Raw genomic sequence first — 21,693 nt, forward strand, 5'->3', positions numbered from 1 at the left:
GCCGCGATTTAGCTACGCCCTCTGGCGGCCGCACCCGCATCTCCCGGCTCAGGGCTACGCGCGCGCATGCGCAACGCCTCCGGCAGCCCTCCCAGAGGATGGGGGCAAGGTAAAACCTTGGAGACCTGAGGAAATGTGCTTCAGCATCCACTCTTTAGCGCCTTTTTTTTTACTTTAAATGTAAAACCTGTGTATATTCTTATTGTTAAAAGTTAATACGGATAACCTAATTTAATGAGCACAGGCCTATGAGATAGGTACTATTTTACAGTCAAGGAATAGGATACTCAAGACGACTATGCCAAGCTATCATGGCTAGTAACTGTAACATGATTAACACTCAGGCAAACTGACTCGGAACCACTTTTTTTTTTTTTTTATCCATTATGCTATACCGACTGCTGCTTACGTATCCCCACTTCATTTTGAGTGACTTGCGGCCAACGGTCTATGACATTTACCTTAGTATTCTTGACCGATTTCCCTAAGCAAGACACAATCTACTAGCAAATATACCTTGCTGAACTGAAGGGGTACTAGTTGATTTCTGAATTCCCTTTCAAATCTAAGATTCTATCATTATGAGATCTGGCCTATTCATGCTGGTGAATTTCAGCTGAATGTTGACTTGAGTTTTCAGTCATCAATCTTCAGCAATGTCGAGTTATTCCAAACCTTCCTTGTCAAGTCTTCATTCCAATCTAACCGCCCCCCCTCATTATAATTTATGTATCCTACTTCCAAAAGTCTTTCGGTGCCCTGTCCCTTCAGCAGCTGCCGAAATACCTTTTCACTTCCTTAGACATCTGTATCAAGTGTTCTTACCATTTAGTTTCTTCAACCTCCAGAGCCTCTGGTTCCTGCCCTACCTGCCCTGCCTGAAATAGCCAGATCGAAGGCTTTCTAATTTTCGAGTTCATCATATTAATACTTTGGTTTTTATTTTTTGCCTTCTAAGTAGAATTTGACATTGCTGACCATCTCCTCTTTCTGGACCGTCTCTCCTTGCCTGACTTTGGTGATACTTCACCATCCTGGTCCCCCTGCCTCCCTCATGGCTTCTGACCCACTGGACTCCCTTCTGCTGCCTCACAAATAAGACACCCTTCACAGAACTGGCTTGGCCCCTTCGTCTTTCTAAATTCTCTCTAGCAGTACTATCTAGCCTCAAGGCTTTGGCTATGACATTATAGGAACACCTCCCAAATCTTTAGGTCTTATCCCTGTTTATTTTCCAGCTTATCCTTCTGGGCATGTCAATCTGAAAACTTTTGGAATCTTCACCCAGGAGAGAGGTATTGACTGAAGTAATTACCTCTCCCACCCCAGCTTAAACTTTCTTCACTTTTTAGAGTTTCTACTTGTATTAAAGGTATTACCAACAAAGGCATTCGAGGTAAGAATCTAAGTCATCTTCATTTCCACCCTCACTCTCAACCTGTATTTTTCTTGCTAAACCTTACTGATGTCATTTCTGAAATGTTTTGGGTACCTGGGTCCCATCTACTTCATTCTCATTACTCTAGTCAAGTTTTTATCTCATGTCTAGAAAATATAATCCATTCAATACTAGTATTCCTATGTCTAATTTTTCCTTCAATTGATTGCTTCTCTTGCTTAAAAAGGGAAGAGGTACTAGACTCCATAATAGAAGAGGTTTATTGAACTCGGTTCGGCAGTGATAGTTATTACTTCCTAGGATGGAGAAGAATGATTTACATCAGTGGTTCTCAAAATTGAATGTATATCAGAATCATCTGGAGAACCTGCAAACAGATTGATGGGCCTCACTTCAGTTTCTGATTTAGTAGGTCTGGGTAGGGCGTAGTGTTTGTATTTCTAATAAGTTCCAGGTGATGCTGTTGCTGCTGACTTGGAGGACACACTTGAGACCACTGATTAGGAATACAGGAAAAGAATGATCAGACTTTGAGCCATTTATTTTCTAGTAAACACTAAGAATACTTATTAGTATACAGGCATACCTTAGAGATATTGCAGGTTCAGTTCCAAACCTCTGAAATAAAGTGAGTAGTCTTTTTGCTGATGGAGGGTCTTGCCTTCAATTTGTAAAAACATGCAACTCTAGTGCAATAAAGCGAAGCACAATAAAATGAGGTACACCTATAAAAGGTTTCTTTTATCATGTAGCTTTTGTCATTTTTATAGTATTTTAATTTCTTTCCTATTTCCCTATAACATTCGTCTCCAAGCCCCCTAAAGTCTTAGAAGGACTCTCATTTGTTTAACAAATATATATTGAGAGCTAATTTATACTACCATGAGTTAGATGATATAAGAGCTGCGAACAAAATGATATTTTGTTGTAGTGTCTGGGGCACCTTCAGGGTTTATGACTCTGGAGACAGATCTGGAAGAATGAGTAGGGCAAAAGCATCAAGATATGGAAGTCCAAGGGGTGGTCAGGAAATTGAGGGTAGTTCCTGTGGTAGCACAGGGTGGGGTAAGCCCTGAAACACTTCACTTTTTGGAAGCTCTTAGTTTTTTAAAAAGTGAAGAAATCTCAAACACTATTATGAAAATTGTGGTCACTTTAAACAGCTTACATTAACAAAGTAACACTTTCCAACACATACAGGACTCAGGGTATAACTCATTTGGAAATAATGTCAACCTTTACATACGAGGCCCTTTATGAAAGAGAAGGTACTGCTGTGTGCCAGTGAAGATCTGAGTTCATTTCCAGGTCTGGAATATGTAGAAACTATATACATAACAGTGGGCTCGGAGAGAGGAAAATTGAATTAGCAATAATCACACCTGGGATAAACCTCATTGGCTATGATACTGCCACTGCGCAAAGCTAGCAGAGAGGAAAACTTGATGCAGAAGAAACATTTATGTGAAATCAGTAAGTATCCCTAGAATTCCTCTGAACTTTCCTGGGAGTGTCCTGGACTTTCCTATCTCTGCCTTTGTCCTTGTTTTTTCTTTTGCCTGAAAATTCTGCCTGCCAATCACTGTTTATTTAGTTTCCAAAAGTGGCTCATTGTCTTCTCTGTAAATGGATCCCTGATTACCCAAATCAGATTTTTCCTCATAGAGTTGAACTCTTCTTTTTCACATTTAAGACAGTTCGGTTCTTTCACTCAATGAGCTGTTATTATTTCTGCTTTGCAGTGTAGTTAATTGTGTGTCCGCTTTAAGTATGTTAAAAGTTAGGAGCTGTGTTGTGGGGTCTTCTTCCTTAAATGAAAAATTTAAATTTACTTATTAACTTTTAGGGGGTACTTTTATGATGACATATTTCAGATTTTTAGTGTGTCTTTAAAAAAAATTTCCTACCCTGTGGTACCTACAGTAATGAGTTAAGTGCTCAATAAATGTCGATGAAATCTATTCCTTCAACAAATTAATTAAAGAAATTTCCTGTGAGTCAGGCACTGTTTTAGGAACTGGGATATGGACCATCTTTATAATTCTTGTGGTGAGAAACATTATATATACACGTATACACACACATACACACATGCATATAAGTATATAAAAGAGAGTGATGAGTCTGGAGGAAAAAAATAAAGCAAGAAGGTGGCAGGTAGGAGGAGAAGGAAGAGATATGTTGCCATTTTAAATAGGGTGATCATGAAAGGCTTCACTGAGAGACAGTTGAGCAAACATCTGAAAGAGTTGAGGGAGTGGGATGTATCTGAAGAAAGAGCTTTTCAGATGTGGGCGGGGGGGAGGGGGGGAAAGCAAGTCCAAAAACCCTGAGGCCAGAATGACTGAAGCAAAGTACTGAGGGAAAGAGTAGTTGGAGATGAGATCAGAGAAATAAAGGCGAGGTGTGGGAGAAATCATGTAGGGACTTGTAGGTCACAATACATACTTTAGCTTTTATTCTTTTAATGCGCAGTATGAGTGCATTTTGCCTAGTCTCTTTCCCTTTTGGTGAACACCTTCTCAACTGCCATCAAAACTAGGAGACCTTCCATAATTCCTCTAGAATAGAATAAGTAAAACTCCCATTAATAAACTTTATAGTTTTATGGGTGGGATTAATGTAGAGTTTAAGGTATTAAGAGATGGCTGTAGCTCCCTGAAAGACCATCTCCTGGATTTGGAATTGTTGTGGCATGATCAATTCTAAGACCCATGGAGCTAATTGAGATGAATTATGAGCCTTTATTAGCCGGCTGGCGACTGACTTTCTACCAAGCAGGGTTTGAGGAGATCAGTCCGTCCCCCTGCCCCCAACTTCCCGAGCTCCCAAAAGAGGCAGCTTATAAAGCCTAGAATCACAGCCTGGTTTAACATCAAACAAGCAAACAGATTAACCACACCCTAGTTAACATCAAACAAGCAAGCAGATTATAGAAGCAGAAGTTGGTCGTTAGCATATCTTTGCCCAGAACCACACCCTTAACAGAATGAGAATAGGAACAGTAGAGACCAAGTGCTCAACCAATTCAATTTGTATGCATAATAGGATCCATCCAAACTCAAAGACACACACACACACACACACACACACACAAATGCACAGTGCTTAAGGCTAATTTGTATTGATTTTAATCAAGTGATTAAAAGATGAAAAGCTGCGCTTTTATTCTTCTTGTCAAAGCTGACGGTCCCAGACCATCAGTAATGCTGATTTGTTTTTCTCATTCATAAAGTTCTGCCTGCTCTGTATTTATGGAGGGAATGCGGGTTAGTTTGGTGTGAGGCATTTTATGGACTCAAGCAGTGGTTTTGAAGCTTTTCTCCTTTTATGTCACAAGAACTGATACTTCACGGAAGGTGAGATTTGTTTCTAGAGCCCAGAACAGTGCCTGACTCACAGTAGGCATAAGATTGCCAGATAAAGCAAATAAAAATACAAGATGCCCAATTAAATTTGATTTTCAAATAAACAATAAACATTTTAAGTGTAAATATGCCCCTTGTACTATTTGACACATACATATTATGCGGTTGATTATCTGAAATTCAAATTTAACTGGACGTCCTGTATTTCATCAACCCTAAGGAGCTCCAATAAATATTTGATGACTTAATTGATCGAATGGCTTCCTCTCACCTGAAACGTGGGACTAATGGTAAGACCCGCCTCCGGGGTTGATGGGAGGAATATATGAAGCGCCTAGCTTTGAGCCCTCAATTTTTTGACTGCTCGAGAGCTATCCAGAAAGTAAAAATTGCTCCCACTTTTACACATTAAAAGGATAAGAAAGCTTTCTCCCGGCCAGAGGATCCCACGCCAGGCCTAGGTTGCCCACACCTGCGGGTTCGGCCAGCCTCTTCCGGGTCAGGTGACCGCGGGTGGGCACGTGACCCCGCCCGAGTGCAGGCGGTGGAAGGCGGAAGTGGGAGAGGAGTTGGGCGCCGCTTCTGTGGCCGGGGCAGGTAGCGAGCACCGGTGCGGAGGGCGCGGCGGACGAGCTGAGGTAGCGGCGCGAGCCAGAGGCGGCGGGCGGCTCGGGGTGGGCCGGGGGCGGTGCGGCGCGGCCCGGGCGCCGGGGGGCGGTGGCTTCCTGTGGGAGGGGCCTGGCGCGGCGGTTCCGGCCTCCGAGGAGGGGTGTCTCGACTCCCGCCTTAGCCGGGTGGGCGCGCCGCGGGCTGTGCGCCGGAGCTGCTCCGAGAAGGGCGCGGAGGCAGCCAGGGATACGGTGGTGGACGGTGGTGGACAGCAAGTCCTTCCAGAAGTGGAAGGGAGTTTAGAAGCCAGGGGTGGAGAGGGGTGACCTTTGTGGAAGGGTCGGGACAGGAGGAAGGGGCAACTTGCGACTGAACTGGAAGGGGGCGCTCGACAATGGGCATAGGACATGGAGGGAAAGGAGAATTCAAGAAGATACTGCCTGAAATCCATCTGAGAGTCTCTTCCTTCTTTCCTCTTTGGAAATGGTTGTAACCCGAGACTTTGATTTCGGTCCCATTCAGTTTTTAAACTTCAGGATAGATCACAGAATCTTGCTTTCGTCACAGCCACTTGGGTAAGGTTTCCACTTCTTGGGAACTTAGCCCTTCTGATCATGTTTCTTTGAGATTTTCCGAAGTTAGGTCAATTTCTGAACTGCAGAAAAGAGTGTGAGCACTTTGGCCCTAAAATATGGCTTTTAGCCTAAACTGTTGAGCGCGACGTAGCTCAGCATTACCTCAGCAACACAGTGACTGCTGGAACCTTGGACAGAGTTTCTACCTGTACTGCTTTGTGACTTCCTCTTCATTTTAAATTATTCAGTTTCTCTTACCATGTGACTGCTTATCTTGACAAAGTGTAACTATGTAGGGTGACCGAGAGGTCCGTGTTGTGTTCCTTAGAACTATGACCTGGATCATGATTTTGAGATTAAATACCTGTGTGAAAAACTGTTATCCTCTTTTTCTTCGTGTTTACTCAGATAGCTATGCATGAGTGAAATGAATTTCACGGATGCGATATAACTGGAGTGAATGTTCAGATTGGACATTCACAGGAACCGGAGTCATTTTAGGTGACAAGTAGGGAAAAAGTACTTTGCTAATGTATTATGAGGTCAAGTTTTTGGAATATTTGACAAATATTGAAATTGATTTTTGTAGCAGCCTTGATTTTTGTGGAAGCCCAGGTTGGGAAGGTGCTATTCTCATTTCACAATGAACAAACACATAAGAGTGATGACTTGAGTTTTTAACAATTTATTGCTTTTTTTTTTCTTTTTTACTGGTCTCTTTCTCTCTTTTAGATTGCAGATCGCTCAGGGCAGGGGTCATATTTTATTTGGTTATCTGGCCACTAGCTTAGTCCCTGGCATGTTGTGGGCACTTGGTAAATGTTTGGTGAGTAAGTGAATTTCTAAAGGTTACATATCTGTAAGTGGAGGACAAGGGATTTGAACCCAAATCTGGGCTCTTAGACTTGCTGTTTTCTGTTATTGGTCCACGTGAAGAAGATAGGCCTGGGAAAAAGGCTTGGGTTGGCTTCTGAGTCTCTTAATTAATGACTATCCCATTTAAAAGCACTTATACCAACATCTCATTTAATCTTCACCACGGTCCTATGAAGGTTGGTATTGTCCCTATTTCTACATATGGAGAAACATGGAGGCTTAGTAAGGTCCTTGCTTTAGAGTCCAGAGCTAGTGAATGACTGAACAGGGACTCAAGCCCAGGCCTTTTATCCTTAGCCCTGTTCTTTTCCATTCATTGAAGCAATATAAAATTTTACTTAAAGTTTTTTAAGTATAAAAAGCATGACATTTTAAGGAGAAAATAGTAGATAGATCACAGCAAAAATTGTGAATGTAGAATGCAATTGAAATTTAGAAAACTCTATTATAGCTGCCTCTTTCTGGGAAAACATTCTTTGATTCAATGAATATAAGTCCTTAATCTATGGCAGGCATTATTCTAGAGTTGCACTGTTTGGCAGGGTGGCCAATAGCCATATGGAGCTGTTGAGCACTGAGAATATGCTATGAGTATAAAATACCAGATTTTGAGGACTTAGTGTGAAAAAAGTAAAATATCTCAATGATGTTTTTACATTACAATAAATATAATTAAATTAAAAATTATACTGGACAGTGCTGTTGTAAACACAGGGAATGTGGTACATAAAAAAGGCAAAATCCTGCCCTTGTGGATATTAAATTTTAGTGGAGAAAAGAACAATAAACGAAACCAAGTAAAATGCATATTATGTTGTAATAAAGCAGGGAAGCAGGATGTGGAATGTTGCTAGGGTGGCAGTTTTGAATTAGGGTCCTTGGAGAAGCTTTTCTAAGAGGTTAACAATTGAGTGAAGATTTGAAGGAGGTGAGGGAAGGAGCCGTGTGGCTGAATTGGGGACATAGTGGTTCAGGCAGAGAGAACAGCAAATTCAACAGCCCTAACGACAGGTACTCCTGGCAGGTTTGTGCACCAGCCAGGAGACCAATGGCTGGATGGGTGCGAATGAGTGGGCATGAGGACGATGAGGTCAGAGAGGTGTTGCGGGTAAGGAGAGAGATGGGCAGGTGGTGGAGGGCCTTGCAGGCTATTGTATGTTTTGAGCAGTGGAGTGGACATGATCCATCCTGCCTTTTAACAGGTTTACTCTTGTTGCCATGGGGAGAAAGAATAAAGAGGAGCAAGGCTAGAAGCAGAGAGACACATTCAGAGGCTACTGCCATGATCCAGGTGAAGGATAGGCCGGGTGGTAGTGATGGAGGTGGTAAAGAGATGTTGGGCCCTGCGTATATTTTGAAGTACAGCCAGCGGGGTCTGTGAATGTGGGATGTGAGAGGAAGAAAAGAGTCGGGGTGACTCCATGGTGTTTGGCATGAACAACTAGAAGAGTGGAATTGTCATTAACTGAAATGGGGAAGACTGTAGGAGGAACAGAATTTGGGGCTCAGTTTTGTTCACACTGATTGCAAAATGCTTATAGAAATCTAAGTGAAGATGTGTTGTTGACAATTAGGGAAGTCTGGTGACAGGCCTGGGCTGGAGATGTGCATGTGGAAGCTGTTAGCATGTGAACAGTATTTAAAGTTAAGCGACTGGACAAAGTCACTTACGGAGTAGTGTGAATACATATCCAAGAGGAGTGCTTCTTGTTAGAAGTTAAATTTCGAATTAAAATCTCAGTTTATACTGTTATATGAGTAGGTATTTTAAATATAGCAAAGCATTGTATTACATCTGGGGAGCTTGATTTTCTCTCCTTTTTGCTTTTCATTTAAAGACATTTTTGAAAACCACAGCTAATGGATTTCTTTTTTCTTGAGAATGCTGCTCTTCCAAGTGTGCATCTTTGTAGTGCCGTTGAAATCAATTTGAGTGCCAGTTTCTGGAAATAGTCTGGCTTTTGGGGTTGGCAACAGATTTAGAGACTTCCAAGAAGGATGGGAAAGAGACCGTCTGGAAGGATGGATGGGTAATGGGTTTTTAGTGTTTAAAATATGGGTTTTACCTAACATGTGTTGAATGTATGTTGTTTGTCAGGCATCCCATTGTTTTATAAATTTGAAACAAACAGACCCTCACTGAGGTGGAGTGACCCACATGAGGTCATGTAGCTAAGATATGGAAGAGCTGGGATTTGAATCTGTTTTCTGATTCCAAGTCTGATGCTTCCATCAGTAAGACGTGATAATGGATGCGTGAATATAAACCCCAATGGAATCAAATCAGTGAGCTGCTTTTGAGTGATTGTGAGTGATTTTGATTTAGGGCTATTATAGACTCTGGAAATTCTGAAAGGTAGGAAGAAAAGAGATCTTGTTTTCCTTAAAAAGAACCAACTTAATCTTTTCTAGAAGGTCGCAGTCCCCTGCTCCTCCCTTTCCCACCCAGCTTGTAAACAAATGTTCAGTGATTTAAGTCAAGCGTTAATACTTCTAAAAACCCCAAATACCAAGCCTTGACAGTCCTGACCCCTTAGGGCAGGTCCTCTTCCTCTGTGTCACCCATGTATTTTGCTTCCTGTTTTGTCATGACATCTGCTTTCCAGTCTCTTTTATGCATTTTTTTCCAGTCTCTTTTATTACTGCCCTTTAATTCCACTGTACTTCCAATGATATGACCTCCCCCTCTCCTCCTCTCTCTCTTTTTAATGTGCTTGGTCATTGGGCAAAGTTCAAATTCGTTTGATTGTTTTTCAAAATGGTCCTTCAGAGTAGAAGGTAACTCAATGTGGGATGAAGGAAAGAGGCCAAGAAAGAAGCATTAGTGTTGGAAAGAACTGGAAAGGCATGAGATTGTGAAGGAAAGGAGGAATCTTTTAAACAGACCCTTCTCTTCCACATCTTTCAAGAAGTAGATGCAGGTGGATCTATAGCTATAAATAAGAAGCTTTGCCTGTTTCTACAGTTTGCTAATTAAATATAAAATCTAGGTGCTGGTGAGTAGTTTTGCTCTTCCCTGGCTCATCTTCTATACAGGCCCTTTCATCTCGAGATCAGTGTTCAGTGGTTTCTTTACTCATAGCTGGGTCAAGAATTTCAGGAATCCCAGAGCCTAGAATTACAACATCAAGAAGAACTAGTTTAGCTTGCCATTAATACTTGAAGAGCACTTACTATGTGCTGGCTGCTTCATCTCAACTAATTTAATCCCTACAGTGAGCTTATAAGATAAGTACTATTAGGTTCATTTTATAGGTGAATTGAGGTTTAGAGGGTAGGTAGTTTGTCCAATATCAGTCAAGGCTAGTGAGCGGTTAAATCTACTTGCCTATAAAAGATTGACTGGTCTGAAAGGTTCTTGCTGTAGTTGGGTGATAAGAATAATCAGGTAATTTAGATCTTTCAGGATCTATCACCTGCTAAATCTGAGGTGTGGTTGTTTCCTTGGTGGTGGTGGGGGGGTCTCTTAAAGCAAGATATCTGAGCTCCCAGAAGGCAGGGGCCCTGTGACATTCACCTTTGTATTCCAGGGCCTTGTGCAGATTGGTGTCTATAAGCATTTGTTGAAAGACTGATCTTGGCTCAGGACTGGACAAGATGAATGAAAGGGGCCTGGCAGGGGCATGTCAGAATTCTGTCTGCCTTCCTGCTGAAGGTACCCTTGACTTTTATAGTCTCCTGGCTTTGAGAATTAACCCATCCTAATCCAAGTGTTGAGTTGTCCATTGACTGATAAATGGATAAACAAAAGGTTGTATATCCACACAATAGATTATTATTCAGCCATAAAAAGGAGTGAAGTACTGATAACATGCTATATGGGTGAACCTTGAAAACATTATGCTAAGTGAAAGAAACCAGACACAAAGACCACATATTATGTGATTCCTTTATTTGAAATGTCAAGAATAGGCAGATTCATAGAGACAGAAAGCAGATTGGTGAGGTTGGTGGTTTTTAGGGGCTGGAGGAGGGCAGAGAGGAAGGAAGAGTGACTAGTGATGGGTATGGGGTTTTCTTTTTGAGTGATAAAAATGTTCTGGAGTTAGTAGTGATGGTTGCACAACTCCCTGAATATACTAAAAACAACTGAATTATATGCTTCAAAAGGGTGAATTTATGGTATGCGAATTATATTTCAATAATAATAAAGAATCAGCCAGTCCTGTTTTGAATGCACTCTCTGTGTTCTGAGGGTCAAGTTAAGGTTTTAGTGTGGGCAACAGCAGCCATTGTCTTTCATCTTCTGGTGCCAGGGCATGTTCTTCAGCTTCCTCTGATGCTCTCAGCTGAATATGATAAAAGATGTTCTCCCTCAGGTATTTCAAGTATTTTAACCAAAAAAAAAAAAACTACATAGATCTTTATTGTCTTTCTAGATGTCTCTGGAAACTGAGCCAGTGGGTGGACCCTTGACGTGCTTAATTTGGCTAATGAGAAGGACTCAGGAATTACTACCCTAGCTAATAGTTTCTTCTTTTTCAACAGCCAGTGGGCTATAGGTAAAAAAGGCTGGCTTTTTTCCTTTTTCTTATTTAAAATTAAAGGTGTTAGGGAAGAGTACTCTTTATTCTCTTCAGGGTGGAGCTGATAACACCCCCCTTCCCTGCCCCCCATCTCCTCCGTCCCAAGCTGGTAGTTAGGTTATATATACTACAGTCCAACTCTGAGCCAGAGGGCTGCTACCCTTTTGGTTGTGAGTCCAGCAGTGGTACCTGGGGCATGCCCACATCACAGGGTGTAGGAAGGAGAGGAAGGGCCTAGCAACAGTAGGAAGGGAAAGTGAGGTAAAAGGGAGCAGGTAAATGGGAAAGCTTTGGTGTGAAGAGCAGAAGATAGGCTGCCTGTTATTTATTCTTCTAATGTAGCCCTTCTTGCTTCATTCGGTCACTTGTCATTAAAATAGATACATTATTTTCAAATTCTTAAAAACTAATCAATTGTGTTAGTAGTGATATCAACAGATTGTTTTGAAATAGAGCATGAAAAATGCTTTTTTTTTAAAGTGATTAAAACATAACGATACACATAGGATTCCGTTTTGTATTGGAATCACAATTAAGAAACAGACTATTTCAGCAAGACCATGTCCCCTGTAACTGCAGAGTTATTTCTTAAGGAAGTTACTGTGGGGTCTGGATGCAGGTGGACATGGAAGCGGGATGCCCCAAAATCTGTTGCTGATGTGCTGAAAGACTTCTAGCTTCAGCTGGATGTGAATTGAAATCCACATCATTGAAGGCCTTGCCGCTAATTATATTAGTTTCCTGTTCCTAACCTGTGTAACAAATTACCTCAAACTTGATGGCCCCAAACAACATAAATTTATTCTTTCATAGTTATGGAGGCGAGAAATTCGAAGGTGTCAACAGTGTCAGTAGGGCCATTATCCCTCTAGGCTCTAGGAGAGAATCCTTCCTTGCTTCTTTCAGCCCTCCAAGCACTTGTTGGTTTGGGGCTGCATGACTTCAGTCTCCACCTTAGTCTTCACATGGCCTCCTCCCCTGTGTCTTTGTCTTCGACCCTGTTTCTCCTATGAGGGCACTGGGCCCAACCTAAGTCCAGGGTGGTGATCTTATCTCAAGACTTTTAACTTAATTATACCTGCAAGGACGGTATTTCCAAATAAGGTCACAGTCACAGGTGCCAGGGGGGTTAGCACTTAGGCATATTTTTTTGGTTGGGGCCACCATTCAACCTTCTACACTAATGGAATATAGGTGGGATGTTCTTATTAAAATTAAAATTAAATAAGGACATCATCCTATTACCTGATTTGAAGAGAAGCCTTTTCCTTTCATGAATTTAAATTTTATTTATGCAGAAAATAATACATGCACATAGTTTAAAGTCAAATAGCATTATAAGACTTACCAATGCAACAGGAGTCCCTTGCTTTATCCCATCTTATTCTTGATTCTTGTTCTGTATAAACAATGACCAGTGGCCCTACTGACACCAGTAACTCTATTCTGCTACTGACTTCTGCATTTCTAAATGAGTTCCTAATACTGTTATTTCTTAGCCTGTCCGTTTTATCTTTTGTTATTTAGCCACTGAAGATGAAGATTTAGCTCTCTTTGCAGCCAGTCTCCACATACACACTTCTACCCCATCTTCTGATTACACCCGTATCACACATCTTGATTAAATTATTGTGCTTTTACGATTATGAATATTATTCACAGCTGAGCTATGTCGAAAGGATTATATTTCCTTTCTTGTACTATTGTTTTTACTAAAGTTACATATTTTCTAATTTTTTTCATACGCTAAATTTTCTGTTTACCTATCACTAGTTCAGCCCCAAACATTCTGATGGGCTAAAATACTTGTTTCAATGCAGTCAGATGTATCATGAATCTATTTCTTCTGTTTTCTTTCTTTCATCTAGAGACAACAACTTCCTATAAACTGTCTAATCTGGACTGGCTGCTCTCCAGGCTGTTGCACTGGGACTTCTCTTCACCACCATTCTGGGAATTCCTTTTTGCCTTTCCCATGTGAATACCCAGGATCCTCCATCTTTTTCATTTATTCCCCTTGAGCATATTTTTCAGTAGCTTCCTGAGAAAGCAGCTTTGGAAGCAACTTTTTTGTGACTTTGCAAATCTGAAAATATCATTGTTTTCCTGTCATGCTTGATTAATGGTTGTCTTGGTTAAAGAATTCTACATTGGAAATTATCTAAAATTTGAAAGCATTGCATTCTAGCATTCATATTGGTACTGAGAAGTCTGATGACATTCTGATTCCTGTTTTTTGTAAATACGACTGGAAGTTTGTGTACTCTGTCTTCATGTTCTGAAATTTCATGCTATTGTGCCTTAGCGTGATTCTTTTTCCATTTATTGTTCTGGGCATGCAACTGGGTCCTTTCTGTCTTCCTATCTTCCTTCCTTTTTACCTTCTTTCCTTCTTTCTTTCCTTCCAAATTCCATTCTGTTCTTGTTTCATGGATACAGTATTTTCTCTTATCTCTGTGAATTGTTTTAAGGTTTTCTTTGACCTCTGTTTCATCTAACTATAAGTTTTTTTTAATTGAGATACAATTTATGTGCTTTAAAATTCATCATTTTAAAATGTGCAATTCAGTGGATTTTAGCATTTTCACAGAGTTCTGCACCCATCACCACTATCTAATTCTGGAACATTTTCATCACCCCAAAAGAAAACTTGTACCCAGGTTAGCAGTTCCTGTACCCAGTGTTAAATATTTAACTACCATATAACCCAGTAATTCCCTTCACTGGGAATTACTGGGTTATATGGTAGTTAACCCAGTAAACATATAACCCAGTAAAGGGAATTACTGGGTTATATGGTAGTTTAACTACCAGTAAAGGGAATTACTGGGTTATATGGTAGTTAACCCAGTAAACATATAACCCAGTAAAGGGAATTACTGGGTTATATGGTAGTTTAACTACCAGTAAAGGGAATTACTGGGTTATATGGTAGTTAAATATTTAACACTGGGTACAGGAACTGCTAACCTGTTTTCCAAAGCTGCTTATTGTTTTTCATTTCCTGTCAGTAATGTATGAGGGTTCCAATTTCTCCAAATTTTTGCCAGTACTTGTTATTGTATATATTTTTGTTATGGCTATTATGGTGTGTGTGAAGTATCTTATTGTAGTTTTAATTTGCATTTCTCTAGTAACTAATGATGTTGAGCAGCTTTTTATGTGCTTATTAGTCATTTGTATATTTTCTTTAGAGAAATGTCTGTTCAGATCCTTTGCCCGTTTTGTTTTTTAGTTGGGTTATTTGTCTTTTATTGTTGAGTTGGAGTTATATGTTCTAGATACAAGTCTTTGATCAGGGACATGATTTGCAAGTATTTTCTCAATTTTTGTTTCGATGAGGTCATATTTATCTAGGTTATTTTTTTGTTTGTGTTTTTTGTATCATATCTATGAAACCATTTCCTAAATCTAAAGTCAGGAGGACTTATATCTATGGTTTCTTCTAAGAGTTTTATAGTTTTCACTGTTATACTTAGGTCTTTGATATTTTGAGTTCATTTTTGTAGAAAGTATGAGGTAAGGGTTCAACTTCATTCATGTGCACATGGATATCTAGTTGTTCTGGCACCATTTGTTGAAAAGACTATTATTCTTTTCCCATTGAATCGTCTTGGCACTCCTAAAATCAATTGATCATAAATGTATGGGTTTGTACCTGGACTCTCAATTCTATTCCACTGGTCTGTATGTCCATCCGTATACCAATACCACACAGTCTTGATTGCTGTAGCTTCGTAGTAAGTTTTGAAATTGGAAACTGAGAATCCTCCAACTTTGTTCTTCTTTTTCCAGATTGTACTGATTATTCTCAGTCCCTTCCACTTCCCTATGAATTTTAGGATCACCTTAGCAATTGAGTTTTTTCTTCTTTGTTTTGTTATCTGGCTCTTATGTCTAAGGCTTTCCTCAAATAGTTGTTTATATTTAAGCGAAGTACCAACAGGCTGATCTGTATGCTAGGCCCCAATTAAGGGAAGGTGAGTGGGATTGGGGGACAGAGACCTCTCACGTTTCATAATATAGACTTTCATTTATGTCTTTGGATCAGAATGGTGCCTCATCCCTACCCTCAACTGTGTCCTAAGTCATGTCTGGGTTAGTCTAAAATTTAATTCTCCTGTTTAGGATTAGGGAGGCGTAACTGCCTAGGTGAATTGAGTGGAGGAGACTGGGGCTCTCTTTCCCTTATAAGCTTTTATCAGTCTTCCTATTTTAGCTTAACTTATGCCCTTACTTTCAGAAGTACCTGTTGCCACCAATCATTGACCCTTTCTGGGATTCCTCAATGGCAGGCAGCTTGCTTCTTGTTGATGTCCCCTATTGCAGGCAGTTAGCTTTCAATTTCAACCTACTTGCCATTTTCCAAAATCTTGCTGCCATTCTGTTGTTTCCTTTTCCATTCTTTTTTAGTAGATTTATATTTTTGTATTGCCTTCTTGTCTTTCTGATGGGGTTTGAGAAGGGAGAAGAGGTGTGTGTTTAATCTGTCATGTTTATTGAGAGCCCCTGGAAGACTCTAAGGGAAGTTTGTATCAGGGAGGTGGAGCAATGCTTAGTCTCCCTGGAACCACTCGTGACACAGAATTCCTCTGCAGTATTCTGTTCCTAGAGTTATTGTTGCCCCAGTTTTTTCATTTGCATATTATTCTATGTTAATTTTTTTTGCATAATTTTGTTTAGCCTTAAACATTCTGGTAGAGCTAAAGTCCTGCTTTCAATGCACTCAGATTGGTTGAGGCCTAAACTCATTCAGTGATGCTAAAACTGGTTTGTACCCCAACTTTATATTAGGATCACCTTTATATTATGCACCTTTAAATAACATATCTGTCCCCACCTCACTTGAGACCAATCAAATGGGAATCTCTGAGGTTAGGAGTTGGTTGTTAGTATTTTTTAAAAAATGCTCTCTAGATAATTCAGATATGCAGAAAGAATTGAGAACCACTGCTCCAAGGCATTTCGTATTTCATTAAGGATAATTTTACCTAACAGGATAAATTCAACTGCCTCTCCTGTGGTTATTATCATTGTCCTCCTTCTTTATTGCCCTCCAGCCACAGTGGCCTCCCTTTGTTCCTTATGTTCCCAAGACATGCTACCATCTTAAGACCTTTTTATCTATCCGGAATGTTCTTCTGCAGATATCCTCAGTTCCCTCCTTCATCTTCTTTAGATCTTTGCTCAAAAGTCACCTTCTCAATGAGACTCCTTGTCTACAACTTTTAAAATTTCTGCTTCCAACTCTCACCCCAAATTCCTATCTCCTTTACTGCTTTGTTTTTTCTACCACTTGTCACCTGTATCGTTAGTTCTTTTATTTTCTATTTGGCATCCCCTCTCAGCACATGTCCTTTCCCTATGTTCAGTCTTTTATTGTATAAAGAAGCCAGTGGTGGAGCTTTGTTTATTTCTTTTCCCATGCTCTTTTCTGTATGTCATTCTGTATATCATTTTCCTTCTCCCTGAAGAACTTTTTAAAAAATATTTCTTGCCGGGCAGGTTTTATTTGAGAAAGTTCTTTTCTATTTCTCTTATGAAGGATAACTTCACTGGATGTAAAAATTCCAGGCAGGCTTTTTCTTCCTTTCAATACTGTAAATATTTCACTGTACTCTCTTCTTGTATGGTTTCTGACAAGAAGGCTGCTGTAATTAATATCTTTGTTCCTCCATAGGGATGGTGTTTCTTTTCCCTTTGCTTTCTTTTAAGATTTTCTCTTTGTGTTTAGTTTTCTCCAGATTGAATATGGTAAAATGATATGCCTAGGTGTAATTTTTTAAAAAAACTATTGTTGTGTTTGGTATTTATCCTGTTTGATGTTCTTTGAGCTTCCTGGATCTATGGTTTGGTGTATGTCATTAATTTTGGAAAATTCTTGCCATTGGTACTTCAGATATTTCTTCTGCTTTATTCTCTCTTCTTCTGGTGTTTCAATTATGGGTGTATTTTGCATCTTTCGAAATTGTCCCCCAGTTTTTGGATGTTCTGTTCTTTTTTTTCTTTAATCCTTTTTTCTCTTTACATTTCAGTTTGGGAAGTTTCTATTGACATATCTTCAAGCTTACTGATTCTTTCCTCAGCCATGTCCAGTCTACTGATGAGCATTTTAAGGCATTCTTCATTTCTGTTATAGTGTTTTAGATTTCTAGCATTTTCTTTTGATCCTTAGAGTTTCTGTGTCTGTTTACATTACCCATGTGTTCTCGAGTGTTGTCTACTTTTTCCATTAGTGCCCTTAACATATTAATCATAGTTATTTTAAATTCTCTGTCCAGCAATTTCAAAATCTTGCCATATCTGAGTCTGGTTATGATGTTTGCTTTGTCTCTTTACATTGTTTTGTCTTGCCTGTTAGCATAACATAATTTTTCCTATTATGTGTTGGGTAATGGGAACTGAGGTGAATAGGTCTTTAATTTGGGGTTTTATTTTAATCTAGCTAAAAGTTGGTTTGTGTTTAACAGTTGCTGTAACTGTAGGTACTAGAGGCCTCAGATTCCTCTAGTGGCCTTGTACTGGTCACCCCTGTTATCTTGGTCTTCCCTAAGAACTCCTTAAATAGAGTGTGCACCCTTCAGCTCTAATTTGCTGATAATTGGACTCTGGATATAATGGTAAAGTGTGGGGGAGGAGAAGCATTTTGTAATCTTATGATTAAATCTCAGTCTTTTAGTGAGTCAATGTTCCTGGGCTGTGACTTTTACAGTGTTTTTTAACTGCTTTCCCCTTTAAGTGAGACAAGAGGACTAGAAGGGGCCTTAGTCAGGGAAAGTCCCTCCCTCCAGTTGAGATAAGGCCCTGGTAGAAGAGGGCTGTGTTACAGAGATGTCTCTGGGCATATTTCACAGTGGTTCCTTTTCCTCCTCACCTACCAGAGCCAGGGCTCATTCTTGGCTCTTTACTGGGAGAACCTTGTAGGGCAGGAATTTTTTTTCCCCTTCTGTTTTATTCTCTGATGTATCCCTAGCACCAAAAACAGTGCATGGTACAAAATAAACGTTCAGTAAATAATGACTGATTGAATGAATGCCTTTCATCCAAACCCATGTGGAAAAATTTCTCACACTAAAAGAATAATAAACCAATAACTTTTCTCTCGAGTGAATAGTTAGTTGGCCCCCAATGTTTGCTTATTGGGTTCTGTGGTGTTTGTGCCTCTCTAATCTAAAGCCCTGCCTCAGATGGGTTTGTTGTAGACTGGGTGTTCTGAAGCTTTTTTGACTACACCCTTTAGTAAGACATATATTTTATATCATGGCCCAGTATACATGTACATAAATGTTCACTTATCCTAATGAACTTTCTTGAAAGATACTTTCCTTTATGTATAATGTACTCTTATATTTTCTACTCTATTGTTTTTAAAAAACATTTTCAAGGTTTATATAGAGGTTACGTTCAGAGGGCAATATGTTTTTTATTTTTATTTTTAAAGAAATTTGGGCAGATGTGCCAGACTCAGTTTTGTCTTCTCCTCCCAGTATATCCCTTACTCCCTTCAATAATGAAATTCTTTGTGTATCTATAACCTTTGGGGATATTTTAAACATTGTTCTCCCTCTTCACCCTGCCTGCCTAGGCTTGTGCAAACTCAGTTTTTTTGGAGTGAGTTAGATGCACACACTTCTCATTGCTATGATCGGGAGAAAAAAATTATTGAGTCCACGTATGGTTTTGCTAGACAGGTGCAGAGTAAATTCTGGGTCTCAGGTTTCATTAGCTTCCTGGAGTGGGTAGTGGGGATTTGGACCTCATGCTCATTAGGAACCATGTCCAGTATGGGACCCTGAGGTAGAAGCTGATAAATAGGTTGAAAGGACTTTGACCAGGATGGGCTCTGACTTCCCTTCCGTAGTAATGGTTATTTTTCTTAATACATAATTGGAAAGGTTTTACAATTCAAAGTATTAACTTTGTAATGTCAGGGTGGTATCTTGTTAATTGGACCTGGAAAGAGAGACAAAGTCCCATATAAAAACATAGATTATGGTTAGTAAAGTATGGACTCTAATTATGAAAGCCATTGGAGGACAAAAACATGGTGGTGTCGTCTACTCTGTTTCTCCTGCTTTCCCAGTTGGTTTTATTCTGAGCCTTCTTTAGAATTTTTCTAATTGATTTTGCTTTGGAGTCATGAAGTATAGATCAAGAGGTTTGGTCTTTCTCCCATTTAGTGGGCCATGTAGGGGCTTCGAGTATCATTCTCTTGGATTTTCTTGAGTTCCCACCAGGAGCTAAAAATAGCTAGAGCTCAGGGAGAAGAAGTTAGTTTAAAAACTACCCTCAGTTGTGTAGCCTTAGGAAAGAAAGAATCCCAGTAAATGTAAAGATTTTTAAAAAGATTTTTTTTATTTTTAAACTCTATAAATAATGCATTTCCAGCTTTTAGTGCTTTAACCTCTGTTACTAAAAGCCTGTTGGCTTAATTTACAATTATTAATCTTTCCTCCATTATTCAAGATATGATCTTTTTTCTTCCTTAAAATTATTGTTAAATTATGAAAAAGATCAAAAATATGAAGTGGTTCAGAGAATAAGATAACAAATGGTCATTAAAACTACCATCTGGATTTAATGAATATTAACATTTTGCCATATTTGCTTCAGAACTTTTTTTAAAAGATAAAATGTTGCAGATACAGTTGAAGTTCCCTTGGTCTCTTCTTAGTCCCATTCCTCTGCTCCCTCTTCTCCTACCTTAGAGGTAACTTCTGCTCTGAACTCTGTATGGATCCTTCTTATCCATACTTCTGTACTTTTATTCCATTTATGTGTGCCCACAACAATATATACAATTGTTTTGTGTTAGTTCAAATGTATGCCAGTGCCATCATACTATACTTAGGCTGCCACTTGCTTTTTTTAAAATTTATTTTCTTATAGCATTATAGTTTGAGATTTTTTCATGTATATTGAATTAATGTATTTTAAGTACTATATAGCATTCCTTTTTATAAATATATCATAATTTATCCAAATCCTCATTGATGGGTATTTGGGTTGTTTACACATTTTTGCTATTATAAACATTGCCGTGATGAACATCTTTGAACATGGTGGTTTCTGCATTTGTTGGAAGATTTTCCCCTGGTAAATACCTAGGAGTGGAATCCTGGGAGGTACAATATATGCACCTTTAATTCTACCTGAAGTTGCCAGATACCATCTAATTTGTACATAAAGCTTGCTCATCTGACGGATGGAGAGTTGATCTTTTCGTTGTTTACCGAAACAAATTTAGTCTAAAGAAGTCAAAACATCCTTTTTAATTTCAGAAGCTTGATGCTCAAATTCATTCATTTGATAAAAATTTAGGACTTCCTAGTAAGAGCCAGGCACCTTTCTAGACACTAGTGCTACAGGATTAATAGATGGGACACACAACTTGGCCCTCATGGAGCTTACGTTCTAGGGGCGAGAGAGAGAGACAATAAATACAACAAATCAATACAATAGGAATCATGTCAGTAATAAATGCTAAGAAAGAAAAGTAAAATAGGGAAAGATGGGTACTAATGTGCGTAGAGAGCTGAGGGTGATAGAGTGTTCAGAGAAGACCTCTTAAGAAAACAACATTTGAGGAAATGCTTGAAGGAAGTGGGAGAATAAGCCATATATGTGGACAACTGGAGAAAGAAAAAATTCTGGGGAGAGGGGTAGAAGCCTGGCAGGGGAGCATGTCTGGTATGTTCAAGGAATGGGGAGGAGGCCCATGTAGCTGCTGGGGAGCGAGTAAGGGTAAAGAGAAGTGGGAGGTGAGGTCAGAGAGGCCTGTATCATACAGAGAGGGAGAGTGTCATGTAGGACCGCCAACGTCATTTTGAAGACTTTGACTTTTACTCTGAGATGGACAGGAGGCCACTGGATGGTTTTGAATAGCAGAGTGATATGATATGACATATAATAATAATAATAAAAATCACTGCTGAATTTAGAGATTAGATCGAAGGGGACAAAGGGCAGCATAAGCAGGAAATACAATAATCCAGGTGAGAGATCATGATGCTTTTGACCAAGGCAGTGACAGTAGAAGTGGAGAGAAATGTTAGAACTTGGACATATTTTAAAGGTAGAACCAGTAGGATTTATTGAGATTGAATATGGGGTGTGAGAGAGAATGGGGAAGCAAAAATGAGCCCCAGAGTTTTGACCTGAGCTGCTGGATGGAAGGAGTTGTCATTAGCTGAGAAACGGATTTGTAGGGGGATATCAGAAGCTCAATTTTGTCTATAGACAAAGAGGATCTGAGATTCAAGCGTGAGGTTAACACCGGACACAGCCACTTGGGGTTGTTAACAGATGATACTTAAAGCCATAAGATAGGGCGAGATAAC

At 39.6% G+C, this 21,693-nt stretch overlaps 1 protein-coding gene and 1 non-coding gene across 4 annotated transcripts in view; one reads left to right on the top strand and one right to left on the bottom strand.

The window, feature by feature from the left end:
• Positions 1 to 2,684: 2,684 nt before the first annotated feature.
• Positions 2,685 to 2,826, bottom strand: LOC120593979 (U4 spliceosomal RNA). Its single transcript, XR_005650475.1, has one exon. It is a non-coding gene; the product is annotated as a U4 spliceosomal RNA (small nuclear RNA).
• A 2,428-nt stretch (positions 2,827 to 5,254) lies between these two features.
• Positions 5,255 to 21,693, top strand: part of WWP2 (WW domain containing E3 ubiquitin protein ligase 2) — a 122,521-nt gene continuing 106,082 nt past the window's right edge. Inside the window, exon 1 of one of the 3 annotated variants that reach the window (XM_039851857.1) lies at positions 5,255 to 5,405. The gene's annotated coding sequence lies outside the window, so the exon portion shown is untranslated. Of the gene's footprint in view, positions 5,406 to 5,752; positions 5,952 to 9,089; positions 9,135 to 21,693 lie in introns of those variants that run through there. The other 2 variants (XM_039851858.1, XM_039851859.1) reach the window with 2 other exon arrangements.

Source organism: Pteropus medius, unplaced genomic scaffold (genome assembly GCF_902729225.1).
Source record: "Pteropus medius unplaced genomic scaffold, Ma_sr-lr_union100, whole genome shotgun sequence".
Taxonomy (NCBI): domain Eukaryota; kingdom Metazoa; phylum Chordata; class Mammalia; order Chiroptera; family Pteropodidae; genus Pteropus; species Pteropus medius.